Source organism: Ambystoma mexicanum, chromosome 9 (genome assembly GCF_040938575.1).
Source record: "Ambystoma mexicanum isolate Mex_15411 chromosome 9, UKY_AmexF1_1, whole genome shotgun sequence".
NCBI classification, from domain to species: domain Eukaryota; kingdom Metazoa; phylum Chordata; class Amphibia; order Caudata; family Ambystomatidae; genus Ambystoma; species Ambystoma mexicanum.
Window position 1 is genome coordinate 274,647,194 of NC_090931.1, and position 13,442 is coordinate 274,660,635.

The 13,442-nt window shown below is 51.9% G+C and overlaps 1 protein-coding gene across 9 annotated transcripts in view; it reads left to right on the top strand.

Moving 5' to 3' along the window:
• The window catches only part of NF1 (neurofibromin 1), a 3,279,657-nt gene that overhangs the window by 1,410,077 nt on the left and 1,856,138 nt on the right, over positions 1-13,442 (top strand). The gene's annotated exons all lie outside the window — the stretch shown is intronic.

Below are 13,442 nucleotides of genomic sequence, written 5' to 3' on the forward strand. Positions count from 1 at the left end.
TGTGCGCTGAGGTGGAGAGCCCGTGGTGGCTCGGTGGCACCGGGGTGGAGTACCCCTGGTGGCTGGGGAGTGCCGAGGTGGTGAGCCCCTGGTGCCGTGTGGTGGGGGGGGTCCGCCACCTTGGTGTATCCTGCCGGGCCCTTCACAGGGTGGTGGTGCTGGTGGATGCGCGCCTTGGCAGACGTTGGGATGGGCCTGCCTTTTCGTCGCACTCGGATGATGCCTGCGTGCTTGTAGGGTACATAAGGTAAAGCATGAGGCCATGGAACCACAAATTATTTTCATGCATTTCAAGGCTTACAGGGGGTGGTTGTACAGGACAGTTTCAATCATGCTTGGGACTGACCTGTTTAGTATTCACGATGTTGGTATTACTGGGGCATACTGCTTGGGGTGTGCGGGGGGGGGGGCACACTGTTTGGAATTGTTGGAATAGCATTTTCATGAATATGATCCAAATGCACAGCTGGCATGCCACAGTTGGTGAGGGGAGGGTTGGTACTGCACACGCCCACCTGATGTTGCTGTGCCCACGCCATGGATATGTGTGCCATGGTACTTGCATGTGTCCATTGGCTGCACTACTCCCTATTCTGGATCCCTGGTGTCGCCTAGGTGCACTGGTACAAGGGTGGAGTCGTGGGTGGCTGTGGTCAACCACACGCACTGCACCCACTCAGTGCCCGGCTGTCGGCCATTCACACTGTGGATGGAGTGGTGGCCCATTTATAATGCAATTTGCAAAGGGGGGGTATTCACCTCCAGCCTCCTGTGTGCCGGTGCCTGCCTCCCCTCCTCGCACTCTGAGATTGGAGTTCTTGTCCAGATCTTTCTGGGGCAGGGTGATCCTATCCCCTTTGGGCTTGAGTCCCTAGAAAAAGGTGAAGAGCTTTCCCTGAATGTTACGTAGAGGAGAAAGGGTTGGCCAGCCTGACCTCTGACTTTCGGATTCCTCGTCTGAATTAGAGTTCATGCAAGCCTCAGCCTATGGTAATGCATTATAATATACCCTTCCAAAGGGCCATTGAAAAATTGGTCAAGTGCTTGGGGAATACTGCTTTCTCGCTTTCAAAGGTGGAATATGACTTTACTATTAACTTGGAGCAAACTGAATGGTTCAAGCCTGTCTCAGCACTGGCCATGAACAATGGCCTGACCAAGAAGCATCACCAAGCTTTTACACCAAGTTTTTCTTCGTCAACATGCCTACTTCAGAGAGGCCGGTTTACGCAACTGGGACAAATGGTGCTACATTTCCCACTTTCCCTGCCAGGTGTTGGACACACTTGCACACAAGGTTTTTGGCTAAAGGAGCCTGGCATAACTCTTCTTGCGCTCTAGTAAATATTCTCGCACACCTTCTGCACACTGGTGAAGGAGATGGTGGACAATGTTTACCCCTTGAAATGACAGACAGTTTCGCTAATTTGGGGAAAGGTTGCAAGGAAGCTGCTAAACTCTTGCAGGCTGGCTTAGACCCTGCAGATTGTGGCGCCTGCTTGATGTACTTGGCTGTACTCGATGAAGTCTGCTGTGCAGAGAAGTTGATGCTGGTTGCAGACATCTGGCTTCACAACTGATGTACAGTCGTACACTTCAATGCAGCACATTCGTTATATCTCCAAGGTGGATGAGTTGCTTAAAAATGTTAGTGCATCCAATGCCACACCCAAGTCCTAGCATACTGCATCTTTTGTCCAGGGTGTGAATGTAGTCCCTTTACCTCACATCCTCTCAAGGTGAGGGCACCAGGTTATTCCTGGCAAAAGAGACTCTGCCCAAGGTTAGAGGCTGTGGTGCATCCAGGTCAATTGTTAATGCCTGCACAGTCCTCAACTCTGAGGCTTATGTCTGCCCATGTGTTCCATACTTGTTAGCTGCTGCATAACTTGGGCTTTTCTCAGAACTTCAGTTAGTCCCAGGTCATTAATTCTGAGCAGTGCTGCTTCAATGGGGCTATTCTCTGTGTGCCCAAGCAGAAAGTTTCCTCCTGCAGACCGTGTTGTCAACATTTTACAGATGGTGCACCTTTTCTATTCTCGGGGCTAGATCCCATCCTCTTCCTCTCTCCCTTTTGAGGGTCTCGTAGTCAACTGAAGTTTCCTGCTTTCAGAGGCCCGGTTTCACAGGAGGTAGCTGCTGTGGGCTGCTATGCTTTCATTGGTCACGGTTTTAGGGTAGTATGACAGACCTTTTACAGGGTTCAACCAATGTGTCATTGGATCTCCTGTGGTAGGCCCTCTGACCACATGCTAATAGGAGAGTCTCTATAGCACCTGACCTTATGCCGCTGTCGCGATTTGCTTTTAGCTCCCGTTCCCACCACTTGGGTGCATGATTTGGGGTTTATTCGCCACTGGACTTTCCTTCCGAACATTATGCTACCGTGCTGTGATGCATTGGGAGCGCTAAATCCTTATTTTCCAAACTACTTCCCTTCCGGATCCATTCCAGGTTTTTGGCAGCCAGCATGCTGCTTTAATCAGATGACTGCTTTCCAGAATGCCTGGCCCACTGCTTCATCTCCACCCTTGAAGGACAGGATTGGGTGGAGGATAGGCAACACCTGTGGCTGCAGGTGCAGCAAGCAGCACACCTGAGGCGTGTGCTCGTTAAGCAGCTTTAAAAGCCTCAGTTTGCTTCAGTCCAGCGCTGGTCATTGATGCAGTGTTCCTGTTTGTGACTGGTCCCTTGTTCCTCGTTCCTGGTTCTTAGCTTTGTGCCTAGTTTCTATTTCTTGTTCCTTATCTCTTGATTTTGAATTTAATGTGCTTAATTGATTTCTGCTTCCTAGATTCCGTTTCTGTCTTCCTCTGTTTGCAGGCAGCATTTGTCAGTACTTTCCTGTTTGGTGCAGCCCAGTTTGCCTGTGTTCTATATTTCTTTGACTTTGCCCTTTGCTGCTGTAAGCCTTGGTGCTTTAGTCTTTCCTCTTTATAGATTTAGCTTCCTGCCTTTTTCCTTGGATGGGTAGGGGAAGTTTGCCTTTGTAATTACGTTTTCTCTGCTCCTGTGCCTTTACCATCTCTTGGAATCCATTCCAGGTTTTCCCTTGCACTTCTGCATTTATTTTCCCATTGATTATTAGGTGTTGTGTGCTGTTGTAGCTAGCTCCTGTGTGAATGCCCATTTTCCTCACTATTCTGTAATCACTGTTCCTACTTGCCCCTTGTCCTGAGTCTTATGTATTTAGTTATCCTCCCATTGCTGTTATAGCCTTTCTGGGTCCCTGTTTGATCAACAGGGTTCGTGGGCTTTCTGACATTCAAGTGGTATTTCTCGTCCTCGTGAGTACTGTTTTTAAGTTACCTTATTCAGTACCATCAAGAGTGTTAGCGCACAGATCCTGTCGTTGCTTGCCCTGTACGTGGGCTTAGCGCGGTCTGTACCTGTAACAGCAATTCTGGGTAAGGAGCTTGCCGACTTTCCTTGTAACCATAAGGAGCTTCTAAGTGCTTACCCCACATCCCTTTTTATATATTTGTATTGTTGGCACACTCAACACACTCGATTTGCACTCCTGGGTTTTAGTATACATGTGTCTTGGTTCCTGTGTGCATGTTGTTTGACTCAAAGCTATTCACAGTGTGATCTTGTGCACATTTCCTTTGCCATATTCACTGCCTTTGTACTCACCTGACAGTCACTGTTAGGAAGGATTTTCTTTTTGCTGCTTTCCTACCATATACTTATCTGGGACACCGTTTTGCTTTGATTAGAATCCTGTCCTGTCTTTTTGGTAAAGCATTCATCTTCCCTGGTCGTTTTGCTCATTCTTATGGGGAAACTCATTCGACCATAAGTACAGAGAAGACTGTATCTTTGTGAATCATTTGTATTTGTATATTGTTAAATTTGAACACACCACCTTAATGCAATGGTATTCAAACTTTGTTATGCTTTACCCCAGTGCCGCCTCCAGTCCTTTACCCCCACTGCCCCCGAGTAAAGATACTGGGGGGGGGTCATTACGAGGTTGGAGGTAATGGAAAAACGATGCCGGTAAAGTATTACCGGCATCGTATTCTGCTCTGGGCTATTCCGACCTAAGACCCTGGTATTAGAGGCACCGCTAATAACGGTGCCTCTAATAGCGGCAAGGGCGCGGGCACGCAGCCATTCAGGCCGGCAATACCAGGATACCGATAATGGGAGGACATCACAAGTCAGGCGGACGTGCAAATACCGGCATCATGAAGGCACTAATAGGGGATACCGGAATGCGGGTAATACCGGCATCGCGAAGCACCCGTAAACTGCCAAGTGCAGTGTTCCCAACTGCCACAGGTCCACACAATCGGCACAGGTGGAGGCAATGAAGTCTGGGCCAGCACAAAAGGAGCACACCCACACACCACACCTTCCCACACCAAAATGAGTCCACTAGTAGTAGCAAAACTGGGGATGGAGGACATGCTTGCATTGCTAAACCAGCAGCAACAACAACAAAAACAGCAGGCACCACAGAGGAGACACAGGAGGAGGGTGGTGAGACAAGCCCAGCATACCCCAGCAGTGCAGCCAGGGGTACCACGCAGGCAGCCCCCAATCCCTTGCATCAGAGCCAGTCCATTAAACCTAACCCCTGAGCAGATCTACACCCTGTACCGGGACACTAACACCACGATTGTGGACATGATACACAACGACATTGTCAGTCTCATTGAAATACGCACCGCCATCCCCCCTCTACGCAAGGTAGTGTCGGTGCTCTACTTCCTTGCCACAGGCACCTACCAGCACAGAGTGGGGCACATGCATGGCATATCACAATCCTTATTTTCTCGCATGCTGAACCAAGTACTGGAGGCCCTCCTGAAGCACACAAGGGCCTACATATCCCTACCACGGACTCCCCAGGAGATTTTTGATACATAAATTGGCTTCCATGCACTTGCAGGCATGCCGAATTGTATAGGTGCCCTCGACTGCACCCACGTGGAGTTGGTGGTCCCGCATGCCATGGAGGTGGTGTACCGCAACCGCAAGCAATACCACTCCATCAATGTGCAGATCGTATGTGACGCCAGCAAGATCATCACACATTGTTGTGCCCGATATCCCGGATCAAATCATGACTCAATGGTCCTGCAGAACTCCACGCGACATGCAGGACGACGTGCCTGGCTGCTTGATAAGTTGCAAGACAGGCACATGGCAGTGAAATGGGGGGAGAGATGCACACACTTCCATGGTGTCATTGTTGATGTGACAGCACGATGTGCACTTCACAAAACACTGTGCCCCAAAGCATCCCTAACTGAACATGACAACCAAATCCATAGCAATGAAGTTAGCTGGACACCGATCACAACATGCCAAACTTAAAAACACCCCACATACCACAACACATCCACCACCCATCATCGTACCTCACCCCCCGTAACACAATCCAGCAACATGCTGTGAATAATCACTATGTAAATGTCAGCAGCAAATCACTACACAGGACAAGCAACCATGGGAGTGCACTGAACAAAATCACCAAGGAAATCCACAGCTTGTCACAGGGCCGCCCCCACCACCACAGAAGTGCAGCATGTCACCATCGTAATAATCGACGATGAAGGCCTAATATTGCAGAGCCTACTGCCAACGCTGCCAGTTACAAAATCATACTGAACACAACACTTCACAAATTTGACACAAATACTGCGGTATGCATCCACAATGCATGAGCAACATCAAGGCAGTGTACACCCTGTATCATCTTGGAGATGCAACCCACACCATAAGTCCATGGCACAGAACACATTGAGGGCATTAAAATTGTGTGCATACAACCAGGGACATGTGCATGTGACCAACGATAACCTGCAGGCATGTGTGACTAGTACAGCTGTCCATCATGATTCGACTGACCTATAATCTTTTATTGCCTCTCATGCAGGTGATAGTGGCTATCCCTTGAAGCTGTGGCTCCTCACCCCTGTCCGAAACCCACAGAACAGGCACGAGGAGGACTACAATCGTTCCCATACCAGTACCCATGTGGTCATCGAGCAGACCTTGGGCCTGTTGAAGGCATGGTTTCGCTGCCTTAGCCGGTCTGGTGGGGCACGCCACTACAGGCATGAGAAGGTGGCCAAGATCATCATGGCATGTGTCATGCTGCACAACATGTGTATCCGACGGAACGTGCCCCCGCCCCCTGACATTGAACTGCAACCACCTGGTGGTGATGAAAGGGATGAAGAAGATGTGGTTGCACATTATCGCGGTGCGGGTGCACAGGGGGGGATGTGCTGTGCACCACTCAGTGATTGCACAATATTTCTGACACACATGGGTGCAGAGGCTGACATGAAAGTTGGACAGAGGGCACTGGGTGTGGGAGTACATGTACAATATGCACTGTTTATCACTAAAGACACATATGCAATAAGGAATGTCCACTCAAGATTTTTTTTCACACAACTGGTGTATTGAACTGTCCAAAAAATATTAAAGTGCTGAAACCCTCCACCTCACACCCTCACCCCCCTCCTTCCACAACTCCCCCACACCCTCCCCCAACTCCCCCACACACCCTCACAACCCTCCCCCCACAACTCCCCCACACGCCCTCCCCCACACACCCTCCCCCAGAACTCCCCCACACCTTCTCGCCCCTCTCCCCCTCCCGCACAACTCCCCCACACACCCACCCCCCACAACTCACCCACACACCCCTCCCCCTACCCCTACAACTCCCCCACACATGTCCAAGCAAATGCTTCATGTGTCAGTTGCCTTCTTCAGGCTGCCCTGTCTACATCCTTCCACTTGGTGGTGGCATGTCCAAGCGGCACAGGGGGCGCTCTGACCTGCATAGGGGGCTGGTTTGGGTGGAGCTTGACGAAGAAGGGGTGGCCGCTTGCTCCATTCTGGGGGCTGGACGCTCAGCCTCCATGGAATCTGCAATGCGGGTGAGCACCTGCCTCAGGGCAGACACCTCCTCGCACAATCTGTTGGTGCTTTCCACAATGACCTGCCTCAGGGATGCAGTGTTTTCGTGTCCCTCCTGCCTTGCTTGGGCACTGTCTGCCACGAACTGTCTCACTAAGGCAGTGGGCTCCTCCTGGTGCTGTGCTGCATGTTCTGCCTGCTGCACCCCCGCCTGTACACCAGTGGAGGTGGAGGGTGCATGTGTGACATGGGCAAATCCATTTGGGTCCTCTGTGGGACTCTTGCTCCCTTGTATGGACTCCCACCCAGACTGCTCCCGGGTGGTGTCGTGGTCGGATTCGACAGGTGTGAACTGGGGGGGATGGGGCGGGACTTGGTGTTGCAGCTAGGTCAGAGGAGTCGTCCTCGACAGGCACACACACCTGGCCCTGCACATCATCATCATCTTCCAGGGGTGCCGTAGCTGCCGCCTCCCCAACATAGCTGTTTTCTGCAGATTGTGCCCCATCGACTGTCTCCAGTGCACCTCTCTCAGGTCTTGTGGGGACTGTGGCGATCGGCCTCACCGGCACCAGTGCCGTGACACCCTGGGCTGTATTGGTCTTCATTGCCTCCTGTGGGTTTTCTGGGCCTTTGGAAGTGGAAGGCCTGTTTCCTTCATCCCTGGCCCTCTTCCGGGGTGTAGTCGCCTGTGGGGGTGAGTGCTGGGCCTCACTGTCAGGATCTGAGCCTGTGGGGGACCAAGAGAGGGGCGGCATGAGTGATGGTTTGACGAGCATCATGCATACATTTGTAGTATTGCTCTTCTACACATTAGAGGGGATTAGGCAGTGGAGTTTTGATGATCACGTTGCTTGCTGTATGGGTGGAGCATGCAGGCATCCGTCGGGGTTACTCATGTTGTGGCGGGTGTATGCTATGTGACATGCATTTCTGTTGTGGCCTGCGTGCAGTGTGACTTATGCCATTTTCATATTTGTGTGGTGTGTGTGAGGTATGGCGTTGCCATGCTGCATGCATGTGTCTGTGCTGCGGACGACATCTAGGCAGGGAATTTTGTATGTATTGGGCCATGCATTGCCTCTTTAGACAGACAAATTGGTGGACTATCATCATACTTTGCATTACAATGTTTTCTTAGGACATTCACCTCTATCCGCCGATGAGGTGGCTCCACGCTCCATCTCACCAACATCTTAGATGGCCTCTATGCCAATCGTGCTGGCGCAGATCTCCTCCCACCGGTTTAGCTTTATTGGTGTACTTGGACCTCCACCAGTAGCCACGGCCTGGCTCCTGTTTGCGGACAGGATGTTCCTGATTCGCAGGCGCAGGTCATCCCATCTCTTCCGGACATCCATTATTGTGCGGGGGCAGTTGCCTACCGCGCTGACTTTGGGCAACAAGTTCCCAGATTTGTTTTTTCTTTAACACTGCCTCTCTCTTGAGGCTGGTTGCGAAAACAACCTCTGCATTGTCAGCCAGGGTCTCACCCAGCATTGTTAGTTCGTCTTCATTAAAGTGCTCTTTGCGCTGGCGAGAGGTGCCTTTTTTTACTGCCTTGGGCATGTTTATCTTGTGGTAGGTTGATATCTGGAGTCAGCAATATGCTGCAGGGTCCTGAGTGCTGAGGATGGCAATGGATTGTGTTTTCAAAGCTGGCCGCCATGCTCCTTCCTGTTCCTGTGTGATGACGCTACTTCTGGTTCCGCTTATTTACGGTCACCTCTATTAGCGGTCACCGCTATTGCCGTTTCCATTGATGCCGGTAGTGCTGTCTGCGCTTTCAATTATGCCGCTAAGGCCCATTTTTTTAACTTTAACGGCATGACAGTAATGTTGTTACTGGCATGGCGCAAAGCTTGTACACACGAACTCGTAATAGCCCTCTATTAGCGGGCTCTTTACTACACGGACACAGTATTTGCTCCATGCCGGTAAGGACTGTTACTTACATCCAACCTCGTAATGACCTCCACTGTTAATAAGCCGCCACTCCCCCTTGATTTAAAATAGTGTTGCTGGTCCTTGCAAGATGCCATATCTGCTTATAGTTTATATTTGAAGTATTCATTGTACCCCCTTGTTAAAGAACCTCACACCCCCATAGCCTACCTTCAGGCCCCCCTGTACTGTGGAGGGGCTTGGGGGAGGAGGGTAGGGGTAGGGGTAGGGGTATGGGTAGCACCACACTTTGAAGACCACTGCCTTAAGGTGAAGTTTGGTTAGAATACTTTGTATTCTTAGCACCTTTTCTAGAATGGCTTTAGGGTTACTTTTACATTGTGGATAGGGTAAGCTATTGGCAGCAGATATTTTTCGATCATGTTTTATACTCGTTACTCATGCACTTTTGCATTTAACGCAATGGGCTACTAATGGTGGCTAGCACCATAAGATCGCTGTGCCATGAGTTTATTTGGATGTCCCAAAGAAGTCTGCGGGAGGAAAGCAGTAAAAAGAAAATCTAACCTAACTGCCATGTGTAAGGGATCTAAAATGAGGCGGACACAAGGTAGTAATATTCTCAGACGTTTTGTTCAACATGAAATGGGTTGGATTAACTCCCTCTAGCGCTGTCCTAAAGAGAGGTCCCCTGCCTAAGTAACTAAACGCAAGAATCAGTCTGTCCTGTAGTTAGTAACTTAGATACAGTCCTTGTGTCCGAAACATTCTAAACTGTCCCTCACACTTGAAACAAGCAATTAATGGTGCAAGGAAATCTCTCTGACTTAGGTTTAATGTAAAGTGTTCATAAATAAAACATAAGGATAAATCCAAAATGTGTTTTCCAAGGAGAAACCCTTGATTGTTAGGATGGCAAAGTGTCTCTTTTAAGCAACAATTCCTTTAGACTTTTTCTCTGATTCAGAATGTTCTTGTTCAACCAACCCATTCCATAATATCCAATAATATCTTTGTAGCAAAAACTTTGCTCTTGAACAAAAATTTCTTTATATTGCATACACATATTTCAGGATCTTAAAGGATTGGCTGGTGTACTCTTCTATCAGAGATCCTCTTATGGGCTTTTTAAACTTCTTGATATACTCCCAAGCCAGGTATTCTTCCTAGATGTTAAGCCTTGATATAACTTCAAAAGCCTGGTGTATTTACGTGTCGGAACTTCTTTCATATACTTTTCAGATTCCCTGGTACTCTTCCCTGATAGGTATTTTATCACTATTAAACTTTCTTTTATGACCTTCGGTTGAATCCTGATATACTCCTTTGTCAATAATCCCTTTTATGGGGCACTTCACTTCTCCAGCATGGGGTCTGGCATGGATTCACATGCTCATGAATATTCCCTGTCGTCAGGCCGGGAATCCTCGGTATAGAAAAAATCAATATCAGTGTCGTTTCTGATCTGTCTTTCTCAGTAGTAACCAATCACTGGTCTCTGGGTCATACTGCCCCCAGCCAATGACTGCCCTCTCCCTAAGCCCCACCCCAGGCAGCCATCCTCAGATTTTTACCGCACGTTCAAGTGTTGGGAGTCCTCGTGCTTAGCTCTCGAGCTTTTGCTGCGTTTTTGCACTTTTTTCAGGAGATTTTCTCATTTTTTCGGTTAAAAGAGCCTCAAGCTCCACCGTTTCTACTTCCGATCAACGGGGATCCGTTTCGGAGTTTTCTACGCCCCTCAAGGGTGAAGATTTCGTCGAGTTACGCTTTTGGAAGATTCCAGAAGTTCCGAGGCCTACCCCGGACATGGCCCAGGAGAAAGGGAGCTCGACGCCCGGGAAGCTTTTCAGGACCTGCCCTGGATGCCAGCTTCAGAAAGTTTTCAAGGAGGACGAGCATTCGTTATGCCTCTACTGTCTCCATGACGACAAGACGCACAAGGAAAAGGACTGCACGTTTTGTGGAAACATGTCGGAGCGGACCATGAAGGATCGCCACCTCCGTCTAGCCAACTGGCTGGAAGGTAAGAGCCCGCCAGGCGAGAAGAAGAAGTCCGAGCGGTCTTCTAAGTCCTGTGAGGGTGCTCCGGCGACGGGGGCCCAACAAAAGGCTAAGCACAGCGAGTCCGCGGGCACCGGGAGCGCCGAACGGTCGGGCTCCTTGGCTGCCAGGCAGGGCGCACCCTCCCCGGCGCCATCGACCATGAGCCAACGCTCTGGCTCGGGTAAGAGGAAGTCCGAGATCGCGGCGAAGCTTCTGGAGAGGCCCCGGTCGATCTCGAAGACTCCGGCAGAGGGGGAGCGAGGCTCGGACCCTCCCCCGAAGGTGAAGGCCCCAGGCGTACAGAAGGTGACGTTGGCCGTGATTCACCCTGCTAGGACCTCGATTGAGTATGTCGCCGCGGCCCTGGCTCAGCCTGTGGAGGCGCCCTCAGGTACCAGAGTCTCCCTGCCACCGCGGAGGGAGTCGTCTTTCAGGCCCATCGAGAAGACCCCCACAAAGTCCTCGTTGGAAAAGGGGGGGAGGGGGTGGTGGCCGTCGTGGATACGGACACGACCTCTGAAGAGGAGCTCATCCAAGTCGTGGAGGAGACCCAGCCCATCGGGAGGGATCCCGACTAGGGCGACGGTGACGCAGACGAGGCTCCTCAAGAGCCCTCACGCCCGCCGTTTCCGGCGCTGCAGGACACCTCGGCGACCATTTTGTCAGCCATCCAGTCCTTATGCTCGGAGATAAGGACTAGGTTGCCCCTTCCCCCGACGGAGGAGCCTGAGCCAGACCCGACGGAGGATCCGGAGCCAGGACCTTCGGGGAGCCCACCGCCTAAGAGGACGACGACGCATCCTAGGCCTCCTCTCCCACCTCTGTGGCCTTCTCTGCCTTCCCCCCGGTCCACTATCCACGGGGATGATACAGGCATGGACACGACTATGACTGGTACGGAGGCGACGACGGGACGTGCCCCCCGAGATTGGATCCTTCCATGCAATGATCTCCAGGGCATCCAAGCTCTTCCAGCTCTGCCCCGAGGAAAAGGAGGGGTTCCTTTACCAGCGGCCCGAGGCTAAAAGGAAGACGGTCCTCGCCGTACCGCTTCTAGATGACATCTGGGATGAGGGGCTCGCCCTCCTCAAGAACACTGCCACGGCTCCTGCGAAGAGGGACCGGTACGAGAAGAAGTACCGGGTCCCTGACGCTGCCCCCTTGTGCCTTAGGACGCAACCAACCCCGGACTCAGTCGTTTCGGCGGCGGCCAAGAAGAAAGCAGGGGGGGCATCGGCCTCGACTTCAACCTCCCCTCCAGATGGTGAGGGTAGGAAACTGGATGCGATGGGACGATGGGTCATCTCATCTGCAGCAACGACCATCAAGGCGGCCAACGCCCTGGCCATCGTAGCCCACTACGACAGGGAGTTGTGGTTCAAGATCGCACCTCTGTTGGACTTCCTTCCGGATGCCAAGAGGGCTGAGGCCCTGTAAATCTTGCAGGAAGGTGAGATTGCCTCAGACCACGCCATTACGGTGGCCACGGACATCGCCGACACCGGTTTCCGTCAGTTGGGCAACAGCGTTTGCCTGAGACGACGAGGATGGCTCAGGGTGATGGATTTCCGCCAAGACGTTCAGACCAAGGTTTTGGACATGCCCTTCGATGGGAACAACCTTTTTGGCAAGGCGGTTGATGAATCCCTTCAGGCGATCAAGACGGACACGGAGACGGCCCGTGCACTGGGTGTGCTCCAGCAACGACGACCGTCCTTTCGGAGATCCGGAGGCAGACAGGGTGCCTCCAAGGGAACCGGCAGCAGCGCCTCTACTTACCATCAAGCGGCAAGGTCTTCGTCGCAGGAGGCCTATAGGGGACGCGGCAAGTCAGGTGGATCCCGCCGTCGTCGTCAAGGTGGTCAAGGAGGCAAAGCGGCCTCCAAGCAGGATTGAACCGTCCGTCGGGACGGGCCCCCGCTGAATCACCCCGGTGGGAGGCCGGCTGACGAAGTTCGTCGGCGTGTGGGAGTCCATCTCCACCGACCGTTGGGTGCTGGACGCCCTGGACCTGGGGCACGCTCTCGAGTTCCAGAAGAGGTGCCCCCACATTCCTCCCGTGGCCAGGAAGGAAAATCACGTCCCTCAACTGCTGTTGGAAGTACGGGCGATGCTCAGGAAAGGTGCCATCAAGCTCGTCCCGAAGAGGCTTCGGGGCTCCGGAGTTTACTCAAGATACTTCCTCGTGAACAAGAAGACAGGAGGATGGCGTCCCATCCTGGACCTGCGACGACTAAACAAATTCATCAAGGCACAGAAGTTCCGGATGGTCACCCTCCAGCACGTGCTGGGACAGCTGGAGGAGGGCGATTTCCTGTCGTCGTTGGACTTGGAGGATGCTTGCTTCCACATCCCTATTCTAAAGAGGCACCGAAAGTTCCTCAGGTTCGTGGTCAAAGGGCGGCACTACCAGTTCAAGTCCCTCCCGTTCGGATTAAAATCGGCGCCCAGGGTGTTCACCAAGTGCCTAGCACCGGTGGCGGCGCGGCTGCGCCTGGAGGGGATCCACGTTTACCCCTACCTGGACGACTGGCTCATACGGGCAAGGGAGCTCTCCGTGGAACACACTGCGAAGACCGTCCAGCTGCTCACGGACCTTGGGTTCT